The sequence below is a fragment of the Durio zibethinus genome, chromosome 26, assembly GCF_047325235.1.
Source record: "Durio zibethinus cultivar Kanyao isolate XHJ-2024 chromosome 26, ASM4732523v1, whole genome shotgun sequence".
Classification (NCBI taxonomy): Eukaryota; Viridiplantae; Streptophyta; class Magnoliopsida; order Malvales; family Malvaceae; genus Durio; species Durio zibethinus.
Window position 1 is genome coordinate 4,090,994 of NC_143187.1, and position 5,572 is coordinate 4,096,565.

Sequence of the window (5,572 nt, forward strand, 5' to 3'; positions counted from 1 at the left end):
TTTGATAAGACTTGAAGACGCTAGAACATCAATTCCCGCTTTAGAAGCTAGATAAACCTCTAAACATCAATTCTTTGTACTATTTTGCATGAATAAAATAACAATCAATTATCCAAAAAAAAAGAGAAAATGAACATTTTTGGGCAAATTTGCATTTTCTTTCACTAATTTGGTTGAAAAACAATTTCATGGTAAACTATTTCAGGCAGCCAATTAGCCCACTTTCCATATGCATTAAGTTCCATTTTGTTTTTCCTGTGATTTGACTTAAAATAATTATATACAGCTAGATTCTAGTTTCATGATTGATTCTCCATTGTTCCAAGAATTTTTTTTTTACACATTGTTTGTGGAATCTTGTTAAGAAGTGTCAACAGAGTATATATGATTTTAAATTTATAAAAATTATTTTTTAAGTACTAAAACTAATTTTGTCCAACATTTTGGAAATGTTATATTCATTGTTAACTAGCGCATTATATAAAAGAAAAAAATATGTAAAAAACACCATTCATTATTGGATTTGTTCACGAACAGAACTTTTCGTCAAGTTTGATTCAAATCGAGTTCTAAACAAGAATTTTCAAACTTGAATCTGGTCAAGTGAACATATTTTATTAGGAAAAATTAATTTTTATTTAATTTTAATTTAATATATATATTTTTTAATATTTTAATATTAAATTTAAATTAAATGAGCTTAAATGGGGTTTAATGGGTGGGTCCAACTGAGCTTTGAGTAAGCTTCTTAAGTTATCAATTATTGAATTGAGTCTAATCCGATTCCGATTCATAAATATTTTTATTTATTTTCTTATAATATTAATAGGCATGAGATAAAAATATAAATCAAATGAATAAATTATCTTTTTATTCATCCAAAATTTTGAAAATTTTTTGTTTTGATCACCTAATTGTTATAATATTTTGATCACTAATGTAATCATGTTTATAAGTTTTTATCACTAATGTTTACAAATTAATATTATTGTTTTGATCACCTAATCATTAAAAGATAACGAACCTCTCACTTGGCTTTTTCTTGTGGCCATGACCACTTGAAAGAAATGACGATGTGGATACAACCATATGAAAAGAGACGATGACAAAGAATGTCGAATGAAACATCCATTATCTTTAATAATCGAGTAATCAAATAGGCAACACTTATAAACTTTGGTAACTAAAACATTAATTTCCAAAACTCAATAATCAGAATAGAAAATCTCCAAATTAAGTGGATAAAAAGTTAAATTACTCAAATTAAATTTAGTTATAGGACTTGATTACAAAACTGCAAGAACGATTCATTATTTGCTTGTGAGATTCATTGATTGCGAGTTACAATATTCGTTGGTGAAGAGATTCGAGAGTGAGAATTGAGAACTTGGATCAGGATGTGACAGAAGCATTTACAATTATTTGATAGTTGTTGCATGATTTGATGTAACATTTGTAGCCGATGAGCAAACGCTATAGCAAAGGGAGGAACATGAGCCCCATATGAATTAAAGGGAATTGCCTCCAAGGGTCACCATAATTTCGTATCCCTAACATATACGACATAGACACATGGGCTTTTATTGCAGAGTTGAATAGGGCGGATGATCCTCCATGTGGTGAAATGGAGGATTGAAGGCTCAGTTATGGTGGGTCTTGACTCTTGAGTGTTGGGTTAGTCAGTCCTTTCCTTTGAGTACTCTAGACGATGGAGATCGACTAGGCCAATCTTTGTGGGGTTTACACTGAATTTGACTGTGGTGCGCAGCTAGCTAGCATGGACCCAAGCTAGCTCAGCAAAGAAAAAGAAGCTTCCTAACTTCAGAAAAAATCAAAAACTTTTTAAGGCCCCTCTCCTTTAGCAGACCCAAGGAACAAACAGAAAAATTGGTGTATGCCAAAAAGAATGACTTTGTTTATATACATATATAAAAATATATATTTATATATATATATATATAAACATATATATAATGATTAGGTGAAATTGATGACCAAATAATGAAATATTTAATTAGTTTCATATATAATTCTCAATCTTGAGGTAGTTTGCTGTCTCATCAATTGGGACAGTTCAATTACTGTTGAACTATTAAATTTTGAAGTGGGGAATGGTCACTTCTACGATTTTTGCTGATTCGGTGGTTAAGATGCTTTTATCATTATTGCTCAGTTCTGACTCTTAAAAATGAAATATGCAATTAATAAGGAAGAAAAGGAAGACAAATTAAGATGGAACCAACCCTCATAATAATTAACTGGAATCAGTTTATTGTTGGCTTTGGAAATGCATTTTTTTTCTTTTTGAAGAAAAGAATTAATCCTCTGAATATTCCTTTAAGTTCCTCAATATTCAATCACTTATATGAATTTGATGCTTGATCCTTAAGTAGGGGATTGGGTCACATATTAGCAGTTGATGGACTAATGCTGCATGCATGAAGCTTTTGACATTGTTTTGTTACATATAAATTAATTCATTTTTATGAAAAAAAAATTAAAGAATGCTGTAAAGTTTTTTGTGAAAAAGATATTACAGTTTGAAAATAAGAAAAAAGATTGCAATTATTAACTTTTGTACCTTAAATTTAATGGATGTCATCTTAATAATAACGTAATCAATTGAATTAACTCCCCTGTTCACTATAAATTTTTGTTGCACCTGTGAAAATACTTAATTAATTGGTTAGAAGTTTTCTATGATTTGGAAATAGTTTTTATTTTCTAGCAATGCCTTCAATGTGATGTGATCATTGAGAAGCTCTTTTCAATTAAGTATATATAGTAATATCATTTCAACTAAAGTGGTTAAAAAATGTTGAGAATTTTAGTTAAAACCCTCAATTGATAAAATTAATAAGATAATCTTTCTTTGCTCTGTTACCTTTTTTAATGCTAGCTTTGCTTTGCTTTCTTTCTTTTTTATAGCTTTTTTTTTTTTACAGCATAAACTTGACTCATCCTCTGAATCTGTAGCAATTATTTTCATCATATATTTGTCTTTCTACAAGGCCCTTATGTATCCTTAATCAAGCTAACCTAATTGTTAGTCAAATGATTTTGTGTTGCAGTTGCATTTCTATTATAGATCATAGCCAAAAAAAGAGTTATGCTTATTAAATTCATGAATTTTGTAACATGATTCGACATTGGGTTTTTTTTTTTTTTTTTTTTTTTCAAATAGAACAAAGTTATTTTGTTCTATCTTATTATACCCACCTTTATGTTTCTGCCTTTTTTTCTTTGTACTATATATTGTTTCTATTATGTTGAAAGGGATTTAATCCTTCATTAGAACATGAAAAGTGTTTTGTGGCTGATCTCCATAATTAAAACTTTATGAATCATTCATTCAAAATGTATATAATTTAATGTTTTCTATAAAACAACAAAGCTCTCCTATCTTTTTGGCTGCACAATATTTAATGTTGGCAAACTTTGATATTATTAATTACTGTAATAATTTTGTTAAAGAAAAGCAATAATTTTGTTTCAGAAGCTTTTCTTTAACAAATTATTAGTATAATTAAAATTCCAAATACCCTTCATTACTTGAATCTTGCCATTATCATGCACTTATCAATCGTTAATCTTCAAACTACAGATGTATTGGAAAAGGTAGCCATCATCAGAAACAAAATAAACCCTTTCCCATGCATGTTTCCAAAGTAAAAGCTAGCTTACCCAAAGGCCCAAAATTAAGCAGTTTGGTAAGGTGTATTATCAAAGATAAACACTCAATTTCTTCCCTCTTAGGCAGCTGGGCTGCGCCATTTTCCTCTAAATAAGAGATTGAGTTTTTGCATCACCTCCAGTACTCCTCCAGTTTGCTAGGAAGTGGTTTTCTTGTTGAAGATTTTACGTGACTTTATGCAGCTACGCCTACTTTTTTATATTTTTTGTTGTTGGTATGTATTTTTACATTATTAAGATAGCATACTTGTCCAAAAATTTTGTAGAAAAAATGACCCATTTATGCTACAACTACAAGCCATCATGATTAAATATTCCTGTTTAATAATTCTTTGTCTTGGCTTTTTCATTGTTGGGCAATCATTTGAATTGAAACCATTATCAAAACCATAACATAGATAATGACTGATTTGAAACCTTCTTAAGTGCTTCATGATTATAATTTATCCACTGTTTTAAAATTAAAAGTTGAAAGACAGGGAAGCAAACAATCAAAGTTTCTTTTTTCTAGTTGTTTGAGTTTGAATCAATTAAAAGGTTATGAAAAAATATTTTTTATAAATTTATTAAATTTAACGTAAATAAATTTATTTAATTCAATGGAAAAAAAATTACCCAAAAAACTCTTTACCATTAAAAAACAGCTTAATCACAATGGTAGAGATTTTGATTAGATTAGTGCGTCTCAATTGGAGAGATAGGACTTTTGAATAGAAAGCAAAAAAAAAAGCAGACTTTGCTAAGGACACTTCTAAAATACAAAATTTGGTGCCCCTTTTGAAATTTGATTATCTTAAAGTTGGAGTTACTTCATTTCTTTAACAGAAAGATTCAGGTCTTGTCAAGGAAATCTTCCTATTGGAGGTTGGATTGTAATATGGAAAAGAAAGTTATCCATGATTCCATTAATATGATTGGTGCTATAAAATTGTTGTTGCTTGGAATATGTTTGTGACTAATGATGTCATGCTTATGTATAATGACTAGAAAATGTAGAGAAGAGAAAGATTATTTAAAAAAAAATATCATTACAAGAAGCAAATGAAACAGAGATTTTTTTATTACCATCATAGTCGCACAATAAATGAAAGTGGAGAACAAAGGAAGATTATAGGAAAGTCTGGCCAAGAAAAAAAATGAAAATGAAATGAATCCCACAAGAAAGGATTTTCCATATATTAGTAGAAAAATAGGGTTGTTAGGATCCTAAACTTTAAATATTCTTGATATCTCCTTGGGGAAAGTTTGATATATTTGTTCATATTAATATTGAAAGTTAAGAATGGTTTGTTTTAATTAGTAAATTGGTTTTGAACTATATTAATTTTCACGATTTAATATCTATAGAAAAATTTATCAATTTAATATCTTAATTTTGTTTTCGTCAAGCACTTTATATCATTGACTAATGGTGTTAAATGTTAAATAAAATGATGACATGACAAATATTAATCATTGGAAATGTGCCAAGTGTCATGATTTTGTTCATTGATTTCTTAATCAGCATATTATTAATTATATTAATGCCCGAGGTAAATACTATGACAAAATGAAAATTGAGCACCAAATCTGAAATTTTTTTAAAAGTATTAAATCATAAAAGGTGATATAAATCTGTTTCACATGAACCACTTTTTAACATGCGTACTTTAAATTGTCTGTCTTTCTTTCATGCTATTTTTGAAGTTATAGTCAGTTGAAATTAGGGTCTAATGGTGCAAGGAAAATTACTACAATGATGGCATGGGACAGCTGAGGATAAACAGTTGAGGATAGAGGCAATAGAAAAAGTAAAATATATATATATATATACACACACACACAACAACAAACGATTCAATCACCAAAACATGGACACTTGAGATAAAGAAAAAAAGAA